This window comes from Athene noctua, chromosome 23 (genome assembly GCF_965140245.1).
Source record: "Athene noctua chromosome 23, bAthNoc1.hap1.1, whole genome shotgun sequence".
Classification (NCBI taxonomy): Eukaryota; Metazoa; Chordata; class Aves; order Strigiformes; family Strigidae; genus Athene; species Athene noctua.
In genome coordinates, this window is record NC_134059.1 from 6,423,585 (window position 1) to 6,444,374 (window position 20,790).

General features: G+C 56.0%; 1 protein-coding gene across 1 annotated transcript in view; it reads right to left on the reverse strand.

The window, feature by feature from the left end:
- BLACAT1 (BLACAT1 overlapping LEMD1 locus) overlaps positions 1-12,616 on the reverse strand; it is a 28,414-nt gene extending 15,798 nt beyond the window's left edge. Inside the window, exon 1 of the mRNA XM_074925738.1 lies at positions 12,549-12,616. The gene's annotated coding sequence lies outside the window, so the exon portion shown is untranslated. The remainder of the gene's footprint in view (positions 1-12,548) is intronic.
- Positions 12,617-20,790: the final 8,174 nt, after the last annotated feature.

Genomic DNA, 20,790 nt, shown 5'->3' on the forward strand with positions numbered 1-20,790 from the left:
TGAGGCCGGTGGGGCAAGGAGAGATGAAGGCAAAGACGCTGGCAGAGCTGTGGGGCTGGGGTCACCCTCCCTGCGTGCCCCCGCTGAGCTCCCCATTGCTGGCTGGAGAGGATTAGCCAGAGCTGAGGTGACTGGGATGGAAACAGGACGGGTTGATGGTTTACCCAAGTGGGAGCTGCCATTGCGGCCCTGTGCGTGTGCCAGGCAGAAGGGTGGTTAAGCCTCACGCAGCTATTTGTGCCCTTTTGGGGTTTGGTAAACCATGTTTAGGCACTTAGAGGTCAAGCTCGCTCTTGCTTTGGGCTTTGTGGGCTCTCTGCCATGGTCATCCTGAGCTGGCAGCCCCAGAGGGAAGATCTCCTGAAAGCTGAGCTCGGGCTGATCCCGGCTCATGGGTTGTCCTCTGCCGTTGTAGGCAGCTCGGTGCAACAATCAGTGTGCAAGGGCAGAGCGCCCTGTGAGTAGGAAATGTGGGACTGGAATAAGAGACAGCGCATGGCTTAGCCCCTGGAGAGGGAACGGTGGCATCCGTGCCTGGAGGCAGGTTTGTACCTGCGGGGTGGGGGAGCATCCTGGATGCATCCTCCGTGTCAGGTCCAAGGTGATGCAGACGTGAGATGTTTGTGTTCCGACTGCTGCTGCCCCTGTTGTTTGCTGTTACCAGTGATTTGTCATGTTCTGCTGACAAGTCATCCGGGACTCGTGACATAATGTGACACCTATTAGCATAAGGAGAAATTCGGGTGGAGAAAGTGTCTCTTTTTCCACTTTGGAGACCTCTCCTCCATTGCACACCCCACGGGACAGGACACCAGGGTCCCGTTGCTCCCTCCCAAGGGACCCTCACACCTGGAGGGAAGATGAACCCCATGGGGAGACCCCATAAGAGCAGTGAGGTTCCCCAAGCCCCTACCCGAGCCTGTTCTCTCTGCCTGGAGCTGTCCCAGCCCTGGTCCCACCCAGCCCTGCTGCTGAGCCTCTGCCACCGCTCCCTGGGGACACACAGACCAGCAAAAACCAGGAGGGGACATCCCTGGGGTCCATCTGAGCACCCCCAGCCTGCTCCTCGGAGGGGGGCTGGGAGGCTCTGCCACCCTCCCCTCTCCTCGCTGGCGCTGATGCTTCCAACAGAGAAAAATTATTATTCTCCCTAACAGGCTATCGCAGCCCAGACACACGAGTGCACCCAGGCACTTACACACACACACACACACACGCACACACACAGAGTCTCTGTACACCAGTACTCAAATCACTGCCCAAGCCCCCGGGAACCGTTTGGTCTCCCCAGACCCTGCCAGCCTGCCGGACCCCATCCCCGGAGTCCCCTCGGTTTCAGTATCCCAGCACGCCTGAAATAACAGCAAGAATCAAATGACACTTGAAATCAAGGCAATTCCTATCTCAAACTAATTAATTTCCTTTCCCCTCGCTGACATCACCGTTCAGGTTAATACATGCAGCACTTCCCTTATCTTTCTTTGGGATTACCTCATCGGAGAGAGCCTCCCTCTCCGCCGTGCCGAATACCAGCACTGGTGTTGGAGCTGCAAGTTTGCAGCCGGAGGAAGGATTGCTCAGATGCAGTTCCACCAGCACACCCAGCTCTTCCGACCACACCGGCACTTCATGCTCTTTTCTTACAGGATTTGGCGATATTCAGCAAAGCACAAGCACTAACAAATCTGCTCTTCGCCCTTCAGTTCACACTCAACAGGGAAAAAAAAAATAAAAATACACTTCTGCACCAGGCAGAGTTTCTCTGCCTGCAATCGGGGGCTGATGCACAGATTTTTAGACACGTTATCAACACCGCAAAAGTGTTTCCACACACACACATACACACACACACCCAGCCCTGCAAAAACACCCCCACTTCATGTGTGGCGCTTGAGTAAGACAAAAAACTTATCACGTATGTCCACAAAGATATATTCATATACCGGAACACTCATACAAGTGCAGACTTCATATCGAAATCCAACAGTTAAAGAGCTCACGTGTAATTTAGCCGATAAGTACGTTAACATGTGTTGCATGTAATTGTGTGTCAACGCAAGTCATGCGAATGCACATGAACATATAAACACACGTCTTCACAAACATTCATACAGTGACCGATTCTGACCAACTGGTGATTATTCTCACCTAAAACAAAGAGCATTTAGTTTTTTTCAGCTAAGCACATACATAACCCGCAAGAATACAACTACTGCAAGCAAACGCCACACATTTAGCCACAACACAGCGTGAACAGATGTAAATAGATATCTCCACATCCACACGCACAGACGCCTTTCCAGCACACAGAACAAACGGATAAAGGACTTGAGTTCCTTCGGGATGCTCCTCACACACAGGCATTGCCCGCAGAGTTTCAGTCCCGGGGGGGAGCTGTGCAGGTAATGCATGCACCGGGGAGCTGAGGGATGCTGGTGTTGGGGGGAGCTCATTACAAATGCCCATCGTACACTGAGCGTGCAGCCTCTGCCCCCACTCCTATTCACTGCCTCGCTCTCTCACACACACAACTCCTCCAGGCAAGACTTCAAACAAAGAAAGAAAGAGAAAAAAAATAATGCTGTCTTACTTTTTTTCCTTTTTTTTTTTTTTTTTTTTTTTTTCTGCTCTCTCCTCCCCGCCGCCTCAATCGCGGGACTTCAGCGGGACTGCAATTCTTTGGTGGAGATTATGAAAAGCAACTTAACAAACCGCCGAGCGCTGCACACAGCCGTGCGGAGGGGAAGAAGAGCTTTGCCAGCAGAGAAGAGAAGGAACAAAAGCCCAGCAATGCCAGAGCGGTGCTGAATAGGTGTCTTCCTAATTGTAAGGGGATTGTGTGGCTGTGTGTGGTTGCAGGGTGGGAGGAGGCGGGTGGAAGGGGCGATGGAAAGAGGCCTCCCTCCCACGCCGGCTGGGGATGGCCGCCCGCAACCCCAATCTGAGGTTAGTGCATAAATTATCTCCCGTCTCTCGCGCTTTCCCCATTGGGTCGCGAAGCCACGCACACGTCTGCATCCCCGCTGCTCCGCTCCGCCAACAGCTTCCCATTCCCCGCACGGCCCACCACCGATGCCCGGTACCCACGGCCCCCCGTATGCCCCCCGCCCAGGGCAGGGGTGCTGCTTCTCCCCATCTCGCCTCTCTCCTGCTTTCTCCTTTCTGCTTTGTCTTCGGCCCCGTCTCCCAGCCGAGCAGACACAAAAGAGCCTCTGACCTGAGGAGAAATACTCATTTCCAGAAAAAAAAAAAAAAAAAAAGAACGCCCGAGTGCTCCGGTGTGCGCTTTCAGCAGGCAGGGAAATTAAAAATAGCTGGTACAGCTCGAAATCGGAGGCAACATTCCTTCCCTAATGAGTGTAATTAGCAGAGTGAGGATGGAAGCGTGTTTCCCTGGCTGTTCCCTGCATCTTTCCGTGTCTCCAAGCACCAGCCTGCCTGTGCTCTTCCACGGGCGTTTGGGAAACGGCGTTTTTCCACTTCCAGGAGCTGCCGGGGCAGGAGCTGCGCTTGGCTGCAGCTGTCGACGTGCACTTCAGCTGCCTTCAGCTCTCCCTCCTTCTCCGTCTCAAAACAGAGGGGTTCAGACAGGATTAAATCCCCAAACGCACATCCCGAGTCCTCTAGGGTTTGCAGAAGCAAAGACAAGTAAGATTTGGGACCTTTTTCTTTTTTTTTTTTTTTTTCCCCCCCCAGTCGTTGCTATCCATCCACTTTAGCTCCCATAAATCCCAAGCTGTCAGTGTAACAACGGGTGATTCAGTGGGGATTTAGCCAGGCTTCAGACCCGTGGAGCGAACCAGATCCTCCTCCCGTGGCAGTGCCTGACTGAACATGAGCATGGCGTTACCTCGCCCCACACCGGGATGTGGGGCATTGGGCTGCTCCCCCTTGGGGAGCTGGGAGGTCCCTTGCGGGGAGCGAGGACACTCTCTCCCTGTGGGTAGCCCCCATAAATCCAAATTCTGCCTGGGATTAGTCCAACCACTGACTTCGGCTGCATCGGTCTAGGTGAGAGCAGCGAGCGCCTGCGATGGGATGAGGATGCAGCAGCATCCACCCCACGCATCCTTACCCCGAACAGGGACGGGGCAGCAGACGAAGCCCCACGGGAGGGCAGCACGCTGGGAGATGTGCCGGGCAGCTCATTAACTAATGGGCCTAATGACCTGCTGGGCTGCCTTGTCTGCGCAAGCTGGAGGAGGAGCAGGAGCATCCGCGCAGGGAGACACGTTGGATCTGGGCACGGGACTGCCCGAGCTGGTGGTCCAGCCGTGCCGCCGGGCTGCGGCAGGTCAGGAGCGGCCAGGGAGGGCTGCGCCCTCTCTCAGCATCTGCTCTGCTCTGACATTGTGCTCACTTGGTTTTTTTTTTTAATTGTCTTGATGTCCTTCATTTGCATAATCCCCATAATGCAGCGCAGCAGGACTTTTGCTCTGAGCTAATAAATAGATGACAAAAATAAATGTGTCATGTAAGATTTGCTTCCATTTCTTTCCTTTGTGAGCGAGCTATCACCAAGAAATGATGCTCGTGGGGTTGATCTCACAGGAACTGTCAGCCTGGCCTCCCCTAAGCAGCGATGTTCGCTTCACCCGTGGTACGCAACTTTGCCAGATGTTAGGCTGAAGTCATGAGCTGGGAGCTGGAGGAAAAGGTGGCTGTGAAACGTGTGGATGAGCTCCTCACTGCCTGGGCTTTGGCCCCCATCGGCCCTCCAAGGCTCTGCCCCGAAAGTCATTCCAAAAGCAGCTGGTGAAGTGCCAGTGGAAGGACTGCAGACTGCAAAAAAGGTTCATCATTATGTGCGGAGCGTGTTTGTATTCAGTAACAGCCAGGCAGGTGTCTCTGTGCCTTATTTTTAGATGTATTTTCTTCAAAATTACAGGGCACTGTGGTTTCCTTTCCTCCCTAACAGCACAGTCAGCTCTCTGCTCGTGGTGGAGTTGCACTACTTATGAAATTAGTTCCCTTAGCTGAGAAAAAGAGTAATAGCTCTGCCGTGAATATCCAAGGGGACTCATGAGGCTGGAAAGGTGCCACGTGTTTGCTTCAGGATGATTTCCCCCTCGGTTATACAAGAATTTATTTATCCCCTCAAAGAACTTGGCCAGATGGTGCACGGGGCATCGATGGGAACGCCAGAGATCCCACCCCAAACAGCCTTAACAGGCTCAAAGTTTTAAAACAGAGGCTGCAAATATCACTGGGGCTCTGCATCCCTGGAAATCTTCACTCCAGGACTGAGGGTTTTCTTAGGCTGGAGCTCAGCTGGAAGTGAAGGAGCCGCCAGGCATCACCCCCGTGTCGGTCAGACCAGCAGATCCCGTCCCAACGTCGGGTCTGTGAAGAGACGGGGTTTGGGTCTGACGGCAGGCAGCGATGCGACTCCTTGGGTTTCTGAAGATGTAGTAGAGATGGTTACTTTGCAGGGGGTGCTGGCAGCGCTGGAGATCATATCTCGTGCATTACAGCAGTTGATTTTTTTTTTTTTTTTTTTCCCTTCCCGCAGCCCTGTGATTCTGGAGGATTCTCAGCTCTTATATAAAAACGCTTTAGCGTTTCCAACTGTGTTGTTTGTTGAGAAAAGCCTGAAAACATGAATCCTAAAGGGTAAAAGCTAGAAGAGAAATAAAGACCTGATAATATATGAGCTTTCTTTTTTTTTTTTTTTTTTTTTTCCCTTTTAAAACCCTGACCAATTTTAAATCATTTTTATGACTGTACATAACTGCCTTCTGGCATGTGAATGCTTGTGCCTGGTGTTACTGTAAAGATGGATTCACAACTGCTGGTCAGCAGAGGAAAAAACACAGCCTGTGGTTTCCAAAATGCCCAGATCAGGCTACGAAAGAAGCTCATCAACCTCACAGAGCTGCACTTAATTGACATTTAGCAGGTCCTGGGATGAGGCTTTGGGCTCATCACAGGGTTTCCCGGCGGGGCGGCTCTCTGGAGGTCTCCCCCCACCTTGGAGGTGGGATGTGTTTGCAGAGGCTGGGCTGGCAGCCGGGGTGCTCGGGGCTGCTGGGCTGCTTCGTCTGTGGCAGCAGCCCCCAGGAGGAGACACACGTGGAGATGGGTGCTGGTGGGGGAAGCAAAGGCAGGGAGAGACAGGGAACAGAAGCGGAGGAGGAGGGAGAGGTGAGCTGTGGTGTAAGGCTGGATCGTGCCTCTGGCTGTGGTGAGCCCCAGCGGGAGAGCTTTCCACCGCGGGCAGCTGAGATCTGCAACAAGTCCTCTCCCAGTTTGTCCCAGCGGTGAGGTCTGCACCCCTGATGGCCTGGACCAGGCTCAGCTGCCTCCCAGCCTGAGCACCAGATCCGTGCGGTGGGGTGAGGCACTGGGGTGCTGGGACAAGGGAAGGCAGAGAGCTGTAAGGATGGAAAGAAGGAAAAACCAGCGAGAGAGGTGGAAATTAGATGAGGTACAGGAGCGAGGCATGGAGGACCACAGACCATCCCTCCAGGATGCAGCGAATAATTTTCCCCTTCCCCAAAGCACCGCGGCCAGGGGATGGGATCATCCGTCTTCATTACATCACCAGAATAGGCTCTGTCAGGTTACACTGTAAAACTAATCAATATTCCCTGCGGCCTAGCTGGCCGCAGCTCCCAGCACGCTGGCAGGCAGCCGTGCGGGCAGGGTGGGCACCGGGGCACGCTGGCACCCTGGGCTGTGTGCCACTGGTCCCCGTGGCGCTGGGGGGAGCAGAGACACCCAGTTATCACCACACACTCTCTACTCACGCTTGATGATTTTTTTTAAACGAGCTCACACTCTTTCTTAGCTGGCTACCCGGGTATTTCATTTTTCCCTTGACACCTGGCCACTTGTTTTCTATAGACAACTGAACAAACCTCCTGCAACAAAACCCCACGGAAGTGGATCTCTTCAGGGAGCAGAAATCACCACGGAAAGTCTTATTTACCCAGCTGCGATCACACCACCTCACTTAGACTGCAAACCTAACTCGGATGCAGTGGCCTGTGCACAGAGCAAGGCACTTCCCTCCGCAGGGACATTCCTCTAGAGCGGAGAGAAGCGACGGGGTGTGCTCCGCGCGTTGCTTGGCTCCTCAACAGTTTGGACCAGCTTGGCCAAAGTGCTCAGTAGCCAGCCCCCAACACAACTGGGCGTTGCTTCGCCCTGGTGCAAACTCCTGGCAGTCCCGAGGCAGCGCTGGAAATTGTCTCATCGCCGCCTGGCCCTGCTCAGTCCACACATACGGGGGCAGGGAGTTAATAAACCTGGGAAATAAAGGTCGAGATTCAATCATCGGGTGCTGCTGAGAGCAGAGCAGAGATGTTAAGGCTTTCAATGGTGGTTAAAAAATGACAGAGGGGTGCAGGGGACATGCCTGTGGGAGCAGGGCTGTTGGGGAGGGAGGGGTGGGAGGTGCAGAGGGGTTAACCCCATCGACGCCGCAGGGATCAGCCCTTCCCCAGGGAGCTCCTGGCTGCACCTAAACACCTAAATTCCTGCTCTCTGATTGCTCCTGAGAAACACCAGTGAGCAGACAGACCCCTGGGATGGGAGACCCTCAGGGCAGACGAGACCCTGACCACCACTTGGGTCTTTGGAGGATTTTACCAGGGGATGCTGCAAGTAAAGTGTATCGGGGGTCCCTGGGAGGTGGCTGCCCAGCAGCAGGCAGCCCGCACTAACTCATACCAGCCTCGCAGCCAGCCCGGCCCAGTCCGTGCCCACCCTATGGCCTGTTCCCAGGGCAGAGCGGGGGCCCAGCGAGCTCCCTGCTCTGCTCCAGGGAGCTTTGCCCCGGCTGTTTTCAAGGCAGCTTCCAAAGCAGTCGCTCCCACCCCATGCCCAGGCTCCTGCTGCAAGCAAAAATCTTGCCCAACACAAGACCCATCCATCTTAACTCTCAGCCCGGCCGTGCGGCTAAAAATAAGCCAATAAAGTAGCAATCACCTTGGAGCAGCAGCAGCTCTATTAAAGCAGAGCGAGCCCAGGCACCTGAGCCCCAGCTTCACGGTGTGCTCGAGCCAGAAGCCCAGGAGCATCCACCGGCCCTGCACCGCAGCAGGAGCTGGCACCCGGTGCTGCCCCACGGCCCCACACTCCTGCCAGACCCCAGCCCTGCCTCACTGGGGCTTCTCCAGAGATGCTCCTGGCTGCCCCGCTCAGCTCTGTCCCTCTGGCACCTCTCCTGCCTTCGCTTCGCACCTCTCCCCTGTCCCAGTGGCTCTCGTGGCCCAAATTGCCCAGCCGGGCTCCTCCACCTGGCTGCAGGGAGCCCGTATTCGTTGGGGTTGCTCGTGTGCCTCTTCCCGGTGCAGATGTTGGCCGAGGGGCAGATCCATCCTGATCTGATGCGCTGGATGTTTGCATCAGTTTCCATTGCAAACGCTCATTTGTCATGTAGATCTCCTGGCATTTTTTTAAAGGGTAGATTAATTTAGGGGAGCTCTCAGATCCAATTTCCTCTGGCAATGGCTCTATTAGGCTGTGCACAGCAGAGATACAGGCTCCCGTCCTCCTGCTGCTACTGATGGAATTTGATTCTGCGCTGCCAAATCTGCAGGGCTGCAAACACATTCTCACTCTTGATTAATGTGAGTAATTTCTGCTTGAAAGAAGGTTGAAATGAGCAGCCAAGGGGAAGCGAACGGTGAGGGTTCCCCCCCACTACCCCTCCTCCTCCCCCATCCCTCACTGCTGTTTGCATTTTACCAGCTCTGGCATGGGCTAACAGATAAACAGAATCGCTGGCCCCGTTTCAAGAGCAGCAGAAGGTGCGGGAGGCGGGGGGCACCTCGGCGCAGGCGGGATGCTGCTCTGCTACAGCTCCCGTAAGGCGAGGGGCGAGGGACCCCCCACCCCCGGCTCCAGGGCAAGGAGGGGACCCCGGGCTGGGGGACACGGCTGCTCCGGCCCCACTCACCCACCCTGCGCGGTGGGGGGGCAGCACGGGGAGGGGGGGTACATGGGGGGTGCACGCAGGAGACACGGCGGGGATTGCACATGGGTCTGGCTGTGAGGCGCAGGTGGGTGGAAACGTGAGGGGAAGTGGGGTCCCACCTGGGGGTCTGTACGTGGGGAGCGGGGTCCCCCAGACCTGGCTGCAAGAGAAGGGGGTGCTCGGGGTTCCCTATGGCGACACGCCAGGGCACAGGGGTCCTGCCCTCAGCCTGGGTTTGCTCACTCCCGCTCTGAGCAGCGACACTGTCAGCGGGGCAGCTCCTGAACCTCTCTCCGACTCCATCTTTCCGTCCTGTCCCACCCGTGGGTCCCCGTGGGTCCCCCTGGCTCCCGCTGGGCAGCCGCTGCAGGGACTCCCTGTAGAACATTCACACCATCTGCTTCTGGTTCCTTCAGGCCCATCACCCGGGGCTGGTGTGGGGACCTGAGGTGCCTGCGCCGCTCTCCAGGTGGTTTTGGAGAGGGAGAACCAGTTGCCCCACGCCAGCACGGTCAGTACCCTCTGCCTCCGCCTCCCTGCCGCCCCTGCCACACCAAACCTGCCCCACAGGCAGGGTCTTTGTAGGACAGCACTGTAGCACCATTAATAATGGGAGTTTTTCCCCAGCGAAACCCTAAGTCCTCTCCCTCAGGAGCAGCGGTGGCTTTGCATCTTCTTTTCAATTTATTTTTATAAGGAAGGAGGGAGAGAGTCACATCCTAATCTGGCAAAATGTCAGGGAGTGATTCAGAGAAGAGGCGAGCAGCAGAAAGAGGCAGCCCACACAGGAGAGTTGTTTCTGATTTCCAAATGTCAGCATGTCCTTTAATTAAATGCTGATTAACAGGGGACGTGCTCCCTTGTGCTGGAACCGGGGCTGCTGCTGGTAACATCGCAGCCCGCAGAGAGCCCGGGCAGTGCCGCCAGCCCGCTCGCACCCATGGGATGAGCCGCCTGCCACGAGGGCTCATTCCATCCGCAGGGCTTGGGGGGCCACGAGAGCTGCCTGAGCAAGGCAGCCTCACCCCGTGGCTTGAACCACACCGAGGGCACCAAAAAGTGCTGGTTTGGGGGCTGCACGGCTCGGCTGTGGCAGACAAGCCTCTCGTCCCCGCTGTCTCATCTCGTCTCTGAGCTGGGATCGCGCCTGTGAGATTTTTTGTCTCCAAGTGGAAATTGCATTGGATCTAGTTGAGTGAAACTGGATGCAAACCCTGGTGTGGATGCTCTTACTTTAGTCTGAGCAGCTCTTTTCTTCCTCAGCTTCTGTCTGTTCTCCGTACACTTAAACTAGGCTGCAAAACTTATTGCATTTGGGATCTCCGAAAACAACTTACGTACCTAATAATGTCTCTAGGCATTATTACAATGCTGCTCTTTGTCCTCCCAGGCACGCCTTGCCTTTGAAGCCAGCGGGAGGGTTATCCTCGAGGCTGGGAGGGCCGGGCTATGCTCTGGGCTGTGTCTGCCCTGGGCTGGTGGCAAACTCCTGCTGACCCTGGAAGCCAGAGATCACCAGCCTGGAAGGTGGCCACCTGCTCCGGTCCTGGGTGCCACCCCGCTGCCTCTGCCCGACGCCGTCCCCAAGCACCAGGGCCGATTCTCTCCCGTGGTGCGGGATGGAGTAGATAAGTTGGGGCAGTGCTGCGGGAGCCCGGGGAGCTCTGCACGGGACCTTACTACGTGCAGCCCTTCCTGGAGAACTTCACTTTGTGCCCTGGGACGGGCGGGTGCCCAAGCCCAGCTCTGCTCTGACCTTCGGGATGGCCCAGCTGAAGGTTTTGTTCTGGGCGTTACAGGGTTGGGGCAGCCCCACTGCAGGAGCAGCGGGTTTATCAGGACAAAAGGGGTACAACCTGCTCTGCACCGCCCGCGGCTGCCTGACCATGGAAGTGTTCCTGAGCGTACAAAAGCTTTCTAGACAGCACAGAAACTTTTACCTCGCGCAGGCTCCTCCAGAGACCCATGTCACACTGCGTGTATGGAGCCACTTGCACAAGCAAAGCCTGCCAAGGAGGTGACAGGGCTGAAGTCACACGCCAGACAAGGCTAAATCTGAAGAAATAGTCTATAATTAAAATCACGCTTTTCAGTGCCAGAGCTGAGTGAAAAAGCTTTTCACGCTCACCCTCCCATCTTCACCGCCACGAACGCTCCGCATAGCCCTCCCAGCACCCGCAGAAAGTCTTTCCTCCCTTTCTCTGTTGCTTCCCAGCAGACGGCGGGGCCGGAGGTGTGGGCTTGGGTGGCCAGTGGCTCTGGGTGCCCCGTTTGCCCGTGGCCCCTGCAATGTGCAGCTTGCAGCAACAAGTGTTCTCTCTCCGGACTCCCACCGTGCCGCTGCCTATTCCCAAGCGCCACCTGATGGCATCATCTCCAGAAAGGGTTTCTTAGACAATATTTATCCCGGCACAGCCACGGGAACCAGCTCTGGCACCAGAGAGGGTGGAAAAGGAAAATAGGGCTGAGAGCACCCCTGGTCTCGGCACCCTGCCCCTCCCCAGGATGGGGCAGACCAAAGCTGAGCTCAGCGAACGCACGCGCTGGCTGCTCTCTTCTTTTGAAGGCCACAAAAAGTTCTTCTGAGCTGCCCAGGAGGCAGGCAGATCCTGGCTGGGGGATCCCCACAACTTCCCCCTTTTTAATTCTCCTTGAATTAAGAAGAAAAGCTTGAGAAAACAGGTCTGTGACAGAAATCCTAGGGGCAGCAAGCCCCGAACACCTCCCCCACGGCGATGGGAGAAAAGCCACTTTCTTCTACCGCCAGACAAGGGATTTTGCCACCCCGTTGTTATCTCCACCTCCCTCTGCCTCCCCACAGAGGTGCCACCAGACATTTGCTGGCCCCAATAGCCCTGCAGCAGGTGGGATGCCCTCCCAGCCGAAAGGAGACGGTGGCCCCCGACACAGCGAACAGCAGCCCCGGCTCGTGCAACCAGCAATAGCACAGCAAAGAGGCAGCCAGGCCTCTCTTCCTCCCCTCTCCCCAAACCGGCGCCTGCTCAGAGCGGGGGCCTTAGCTGAGATGACTGTGGTGCTGGCTCAGGGTCCTCTTTGTAAAGCCCCAGGAGGGGGGACCCCCACTCTGCTGCACTGCCTCCCCCTGCCCCCCTCCCTCCCCTGGAATCCCCAAAACTCGTCAGGGGCAACAGCACCCATTAGGGCCAGCCCCTGGTTGCATCCCGAGCGTCGCGTGCTGAGCAGGGCAGTGCCTGGCTCGCCAGGGATGGTTCTTACCAGCCGGGATCCCTGCTCAGCGTCTGGCACAAGCCAACCCGCCAGTGCCCCGGGTCCAGAGCCCACCAACCCCGTGGGTACCACCCGCTCTCTCCTGCTGCTCTCCCCGGGTCTCGCTCAGCCTCCGCTCCCGACTTCGGCACCCACGGGAACACTAAGACACCCAACACGAAGGCACCCAGATGGAGAGACTGCGGCGAAGTGCTTTGTGCTGGGAGGGATGGGGAGAGGACGCAGGGGGAGGGGAGGTGGCGGTGGTGGGAAGGGGGGATGAATCATTTCGAGGGAGCCAGATTTCCATATTCCCCCTGCTGGAAAATTAAAGTCTGCTCTGAGTTTGCATCCCAAATGTGATTGCTTTCGGATCCCTGCCTTGGAAGGCACGTACCTCTCTCAGCAGCCGGCCCTGCCGGGATCAGTGTCCATGCTGTCTACCTGTCAGCAGGCTCTTCCTTCTGTTCACGCTGAGCATCATATTTTCTTTGAACACCGAGGTAGTTAAAAGCTGCAACTTAAGGACTCGAGGGGGGGCTGGAGGTGGACGGACTCACTGAGCATGAAAAGCAGCTATTGGCTCTGCCTCTCCGGCTGCTCTGCCACTGGGTTGGGCTGAACTTGTGTCATCCTTCCCCTCCGTTCCCCTTATTTCCCCGTCACTGTCCTTCCCCGCTCGGTGCCGGGAAGGCGGCGAGTTATTGCTGGGTTCTGACCCCCGCCGTGGCAGCGCACATCGCAGCGGCCCCCCCCGCGGGGCCGCTCGGGCAGATGCAGACGCTGCCCGAGACACCCCGCTCCCTCCCCGTGCCGCGGCATATGGTGCGCGATTTTTAATTTCCTCGGGACGGCGGCTCGTATGGCGACTGGCAGGTTTCTCATCGCGCTTTAGCAGGCCTTTGATTAACCCCCGGTAGATCCTTACGTGCCAACTGTCCGTATGGGCTGAACAAAGCATTTCCCGATTCCACCGCTCCCTACTTCCTTCTCATTAACGGGGAGCTCTTCAGTTGAGCCCCAGCCAGGACAGAGATCGGCATCCTGCCTTTAAAAGCTGCCTCTCCCCACCTTATGGCAGGTGAGATCTGTTGCTGGGAAGAGGAGCCGGGCTATAATCCCTTTTCAAACCCTGCCTACCTGTTACATGTCAGCCCCGTGCAGGATTGATCTTGCCAAGTGAAATAGCTGAATGTTTAAATCAGTGGCAACACGAGAATCCAGCTTTTCTGCCGGGCTTCACTCTCAGGCTCTCTGCAAACACAGGTGGAGTCAGGGAGTTTCACTCGGGTTCTGCTGGGAAAGGTTCCTCTGCAACCCCAGCCACTTCTCTCACAAAATTTGAGGTCCTTAATAACATGAGAAATTAGTCCAGCCCTTTGACAAATCCCTGCCATGCTGTGTCTCTTGGGTAACAGAGACCATTTCCAACAACATATATATTGTGCTTGCAGATCAGCCGCAGGTTTATTCACTCTTCTGCATTAATTACGGATTCCTCGCGGGAGTAGCTTTCACTCTGCAGACTGTTCAAACTGAGACTGGGGCGGGATGGTTTGAAGACAGACGGGCAACAAGCAGCCTGGTTGTTTCTTCTGCTGAAAGGTTTCTACCGCCTGCAGCAGGAATGTCACTGCTGCAACTCCACCTCGTGTCAGCAAGGCCCCACCGCCTCTGCGTGTGGTCCTGGGTGCAGGGGCAGCCCGGAGAGCAGGGACCCGCTCGCCTGGCGGGTTGGGGTTGGGGGGTGATTGCGGAGAAGTGGCTGCTGCCTCCTCGGTGAGGATGTGCGTGTGCTTCCGACCCCTAACCCAGCTCTGCCGTCTCACCGCGGCATCGCCATGGCACGCGGGTCCTCTCGCTGGCATTAGGAGGAACAATCACGTTGCATTTTGCACAGAAGGAGCATGGCAAATGGATTTGCCGTCTTCATGGACTTTGTTTTTTAACAAAAGCAAAAACTACTAAAAATGTAATCACTTTGCGCTGCTGCTGTTACGAAACAAAGCTGAGTCTCGCCCATGCCTAGCAAACACTCAATCTTTCACCTTTGTTCAGGCAGAGAGGGGATCATTAGGGCAGCAGATGCCACCAGAGAAATCCTTCTATTTGCTTTGTTCTTCAGTAGACCCCGAGGTTGCAAGAGCTGTGTGGGAACTAAGGACTTTGATATGTGTTTGATGTCCAGGGTGAAGATTTTGGCAGCACCTCTGGACCTGGGACACTGCTTCCTGGAGTTAAAGACCTTGGTGCCCTGGCTAGAGGCAAAGAAGAGGGAAAGCTGCTGACAAACAGGCGTTTCTGATGCTGCTCGTGAGGGGCAGATCCCATGAGCACAGCGCTTGGATGAACAGTGGGGTGAGTTCCTGCAAAACTGCAATGTAACGCAAGAAATCTGACACTCGCGTGACTGCTGACGGGGTTATACCGTGTCTGCTGCTGGACAGGCAGTCGAGCAATGCATCCCCACCTGCAGGAGTTTTACAGCCTTGCAAGCTGCAGGAGAGTTGCAGCTCAGCTATAGTTAATGTTGAGCAAATTTCTAAAAGAGGAGTCGCATCCTCTAAAATACACATATTGAGATGGATTTCCATAGCGCTTGCTGGGAAGGCAGAAATGAGGGATAGTTGTCCATCCTCGGGGGTATTTCAGAGAGATACAGATGCCCTAAACCACAGGGTTCTTACAAAGGCCCACCTGGTTCCTGTAGCAGCATGTGGGGGGAAGCACTGCCAGGTTTTTAAGTGTTTTTCCAAAATCCACCCGCTAGCGGGCAGCAGGACGAGAGGCTGTTTATGGGAGAAATGAGATGTCGCCTGAGAATGGCAAGAGAAGGATCGTTTGTCTTAAAAACATTTAATGTCGAGTGTAACAGTTGGGGCCCGGAAGAAAACTGCGGATGTTTCATCCTGATCCTCTGCAATAACCAGCCAAATCCTCTGTGTCCCGGCAGGAAATGTGTGTGCGAGCTGAGGATTTTTTTCCTGGAGCATTAAAGCCCAGGTAGGACCCTCAGTGGAGCAGCAGGGACTTGCCCAGCCTTTCAGAGGGTGCTGGTGGCAGAAGCAGGATGGGGACCCCCCCTCCGGGTGTGATCCCCCCTCCCTGCATCTTTTCCCACAGGCCAGGGCAGATTGTGTGGTGAAGCCCTGAGTGTCACCAAGTGCCCGGTGCTTACCAAAGTGTGCCCAAGGCTTTTCCACTCCTTTCCCACCCCACCTGCCTGCGCAGGCGGGTTCTGGGGAGGGCATCAGGAGTGGTGATGCTGTCCCCGGGCAGAACAGCTTTGGCAGCTGCGGTGCCCCAGGTTGAGCTTTCCAAGCACTTGTGTGTCTTTGTGTGTGGACACATGGGCTGTGAAGACGGTGTTTTAACAGACCATGGGCTGCTGTAGCTCCTCCTCAGCCCCGGAGAAGTCTGTGCGCATCCTGAGGGACACCCCAGCGCTGGTCCCCGGGTACTGGGAAGCCTGGGCTCCGCTGCCTGCGCTCTGCCTGGTGTGTGCATGGCGGGTGCCAGCAGCACCCAGGCAGTGCCAGGGCTGAGCAGAGGTACTGGGAGCCCCAGTTCATCCTGGGTGAAGGCAACAGAGCCAGCAGAAAGGGTGGCATGGCCTTGTTTCTGCCTGTCTCAGCTGGGTTCCATGGGCGCAGCCCGGCGTTTCCCAGCCAGTCGTTTCTCCAGAGAGCCACGAGGTGGAAGCATTTTCCAAAAACTCCTGCGATGACCTGGGAGCGTGGGGGCAACCTGCCTCTGACTTGAGCAGGGGACACAGGACAGCCAAGGAGCTGGCTGAGGGGTGACTGTGTCGTGGAGAAAAGAGCCGAGAAGGGTTCAAGTAGGGGCACAGGTCACAAGGGTAAAATCCCCTTCTCCAGGAAAAAGGCTCCTATAATTATCCATGATGGTAGCTGCCCACTACCCAGGGAAAAATATCTTGTATTCTGCACCTCAGGGGCAGAAATGCAGGAGCACAGACCGCCCAGGGCCATGCCCCATGCTCTGGACCGCTCATGCTTGCTCCATGCAGATGACCCTGCACCCCAGATGCTGAGCCCGGACATCCTGCAGAGATGACTGGGTTCCTCTTTTCCCTCCTCTAAACAAAGCTCCTGGACACGTGGGTTTGTGGCAGCTCCGTGCAGCCCACTCCCGTTTCACAGGAGGGCCAACCCAGATCCCCGATGCCCGTCTATCTCTCTCCCCACGCACCAAGTCCTGTTGCTCACAGCCAGCCAGTCCAACCAGTAGCCCCAGGGCTGCGAGCCTGGCCAGACCTGCCTCTGCCTGCCTGGGAGGACCAGTGCTTCCCCGTGGGCTTGGCCGTGGCCAGGTAACACAGCCAGGAGCAGGGTTTGCCCCTTGGCACGGCCTGTGCTCAGCCCTTGTTCATCACGCCCGACAGGGGCGCGGGGTGCTGAGTCACGGCCGCCCAGCTGTGGCCCCGCAGGAATCCCTGGCACGCTGCTGAACGCCGGCACCAGCCTGCCGGGAGGTTGTCTCGGCTCATGAGAGACGTCGGCTGGTGCTTCCCCAGCCCAGAGAGCTCAGCTGCTGCCAGCCAGGGTCTGGCACAAAGCAGGGTGGGGACAGAGCCCCCGTGAAGATCGTTCCTTATGGCCACCAGCCTATGCACCCCTGCAAAACCTTGGTGCCTGTGCCGAAAGCACACGTTGCCCTGAAATCTTTTATAAGTGAGGCCTGGAGAGGATAAAGGACTCAGTGAAGCAGCGGTGGAGGGCTCCTGTTCAGTCCTCCGCTCCGCCACACCATCCCGTCAACCTCGGGCAAGTCCCTTCACCTCTTCTCCTCTTGTGACACTGGAGCTGGATGTTTCCTTGCTCGCTGCGGGTGTGGAGGGGATAAATATGGTAAAAAGCAGGGAGGAGATCATACATACAGCCAGCTAAATGTGTACTGCACTCCTTTGACAGATGATCTCACAGTCAGGAGGTGCTTGCCTTCCAGATGTTTGGGGGGTTACAAGCAGCATCAGCTTCTAGGCAGGACCCACATGCCTTGGCTGGCCCTGCTCCACCCCCAGCTCCAGAGCAAAGGAGTAGTTTGATCCAGCATCCCTGTATGTGACAGAATAAATGCGCAGAGTCCAGCTCGGTATGCAAAAATGCCTTGACATTTAGCCTTCCCTTGTGTTTGTTTAATAAGTAAACAGCTAAAAATAAGTTGGTTATACCCAAGGGGCTTTTGAGTAGCACTAAACCGAGAGAGTGAAGGTTGTATGCTGAGTAACAGAACTGGTATTTTCCTCTCACTCTCCGTTCTACACCAAAGTCGGTTTATGGACTTTATTTGTTCCCAACTTGAATCAGCGTGAGCACAAGGAGAATCAGCCTCAGCATCTGCAAATGCAGACCTCTTCTGTGGTGCTAATTGATTTAATCTGTGAGACAACAAGAGAGCAGATTCATCCAGAACAGTCCTGCCTTAAACCTGTATTTTTCTTTTTTTTTTTCTGGAAGTGCTTACTTAGTCAGAAGTGGTGGCATCAGGCGTGCAGGAAGGCCTGTGCTGGCAGATGGTGGGTCAGTGCTGGATCTCTCCAGGACACGGCACAGGGGAAGGGAGAGCAAAATGCAGCCCTGGGGTTGCTCTGATTTCTGAAACCTCCCGAGAGCTGCGCTGGCAGCGAGCCCTGACGGGGTCACGCACACACACCATCCCACTGCGGCTTCCAGCGCTCTCCGTCTGGCAAAAGGAGATGTGGGGTGCTTTGAAGTCCTGCTGTGAGACCTCTTGGGCTCTTTACCTGGATTGCGGGGCTTTAAGTGACCAAGTGCAGGTTCCAGTCCTAGGGCACCCTGCTCCGGTTCGGGGCATTTAGATTGTATGAAGCACCATGACTGGATGGACCCCCAGAGCCCTTTTTTTGAGCTTCAGGATTTGGGAAGTTTCTGGTCAGATTATTTGGTTCACAGAGAGGTTACACAGCAGAATGACCTCGTGCTTTACCCAGAAATGGCTGCAAAGGCAGCGTTTCCCTACCCGGGGGCCCTTTGGGGATGCTGTGGATGGGGTGATGGGGTGAGCAGCCCCGGCTCCTGGGCGCGCTGTGCAGACACCAAGGATTTCCCTATGCTGTGGAGGCTCAGAGCCCAGAAAAATCAAACCAGCTGAGGGCAGGATGAGGCTGGGATCCGTGGAGCCTGCTGGGCTGCGGCTGCCCTGTCCACAGAGCTCTCAGCATCTGTCAGAATGAATCTTGAGCCTCTTCCAGGCAGAAGAAGTCAGCGGGAAAGTTTCTCTGCAGCCTGTCAGGGAAGATGATTTCAGGCTGTGTTTATAGCAGGTGTGCAGCGTGTGAGCAGAAGAGGAGACTCAACATGCCGTCAGAGCACTGACTGCCTGGGGAATTAACGGCGTTAATGAAATAATAGGTGCATTCAGCTAGCAAGAGGCTTGTGCTGTAGATTCTCCCCAGAGGAGGAGGCCTTGCAGGGAGCTGCCTGCCACCAGCCTGCTGGGGGTTTTGTCCTGAGCAGATGCCTCAGCACCAGTTAAAGCAAGTTCTGGGCTGCACCCTGAGAGCCCTTCCCCAGTGAGGGAGGGCAGCCCATCTCCCCTCCCCGCAGAGCCTGGAGCAGGACCTGTGCTGTGCCTGCAGGGTGCTCTGTGCTCTCCCTGGGATGCCTGGGGTTTTTCCTGGGGTGCAGGCTGTCCTGCAAGGCTTTTCCACCGAGTCTCACCTCCAGGAACCTCTCTCTTCGCTGCCAATGCACGTGTGTTTGCTAGCTGGGAAGGAGGGCGCAAGCGCCTCGCTGCCCTGCCTGCACCAGCCAGTTTTGCTTTCACCCAGGGGAGAAGCAGCACACAGCAGAGTGCAAATGTTGATGGTGGAGGCAGAAGACCGGAGCAGGGTTGCATTCAAGTGCAGGTTTCCATGCCGCTGGGGCGCAGGGACCTGCGGGGGCTCCCACGGCCCCTCCACCCCTGCCTGGTGGCTGTGGGTCCCACCCCAGGCCCACCGTGCTCGTGGTTGCCCTCCCAGCCCCCAGTTGGGAGTATTTTGGGGATGTTGCTGCTGCAGCACCCGGCCCCAGCACCTCGGATCACAGGAGCTGTCATCCTCCTGACATGCCTAAGAGGGAAGGACTTGCGCGCAGCGAGTGGCAGCTGTGTATGAGATTTTCCTCTTTTTCAGCTAACTCTGCTGCCATCTGCTCCCATTCCCTAATTATAACAGCAGCGGTGGGGGATGTCAGACTGGTTAGCAGGCAGTGTGGGGTGAACATCAGCTCCAGCAGCCTCGATAGACCCGTGGGGGCCGGAGCGGCTCCCAGACACCGTGAGTTCGGCTGGCACAAGCGCCGGCATAAGTGTGAAGGTGGGACTGCGCCCACTCCACTCCCAGCTAAGCCAAGCATCTTTCTTGGGCATAGCCCTTCCACTCCTGCCCTCTCAGGGATGCTTTGCTCTGTGCTCCACCGTGTGTGTGTCCAGCACTGCAGTTCAAGCCTTTTCTTGGCTCTTTTCTTTTGAAAATGTTCTTGCATTTATCATCTCTCCAACGCCCGCTGAAGTCTCTGCCTGCATCAATGTTTTAGGAAGCCAAAGCTGGGCTGGATTCCTCATTTGGGCTGAAAATAGCTAACAGACTGTGAGGCAAGCAGCAAATCCTGGCTTAGCATCCTGAGGCTGTCGTAGTCAGCAGTGAGGGAGTCCCTTTCTGGTGCCACCCAAGCTATTCTTGATGAATAGTGCCAGCCCGCTGCCATGGCTCCTCCCTTTCCATCCATCCCTGCGGATAGAAGAGTCCTTATTATTCTCCAGCCAGACCTCCAGCACTGCCTAGGCCAAAGGATTGCATCCTGCTAATAGGGGTCTTACTGGTTTGGGCTGGAAAACCCCATCTGGTGCTCTGTTCTTAATCACTGGGTATTTCTTGTACGGCTGGTCTCGGTCCAAGCAGGGACTCCCACTTTCTGTCAGCAGGAAAGCACCAGACACTTTGCTGGTGTTTCTGGTGTACGCTGGCAAAGAGATGCATCTGGTGTGTTCGGTTTGCCCAGGCACATTCCCCTACAGTACTTTAACCCCGGTGCTCCTTGCTCCCATGAGGAAGCAGAGATTTAAGCCCTTGGTGCACTTACTCACCTCTTTCCAGTAGAGAGGACTGATTGTTCAGCCTACAGCTCACCCCGTGAACTGCCTTGGAAAGGGGAAGCTTGCCCGTGAGTCAGTGGGAGAGAGAGGGATTGTTCTCTGAAAAAATAACTTATCTCCTCCCCGCGGTTGCTTCACCCAGGGTGACAAGGACAAGGTCCGCTCCCAGGAGCAAACTCCTTTGGGGACAGCGTTTGGTTACTTTTGAACAGCAGCGCTGGTGCCTGGGCTCCTCTCTGCAGAGCTGAGATGTTTTGACCCCTGTGAACCAACAGCTAAACCCCCCTGGAAACCTTCTAACAGCACAGTCTTGCTTGGTTTCTCCAGGTCCCACGGCTGGGTGATGGGTGGTGTTAGTGGGGGTCAGCCCCGGTTCGGCTGTCAGCCCCACCTTTGCACTGAGGCTGCCCCTCTCTGCCGCGTAACAGGGAGGAGGCTCCACGCAGCCCTGAGTGAAATGCCAAAACCAAACTCACCTTCCAGTGATGCTTTTGCTCCAGAGCTACTTGCAGGGGGAG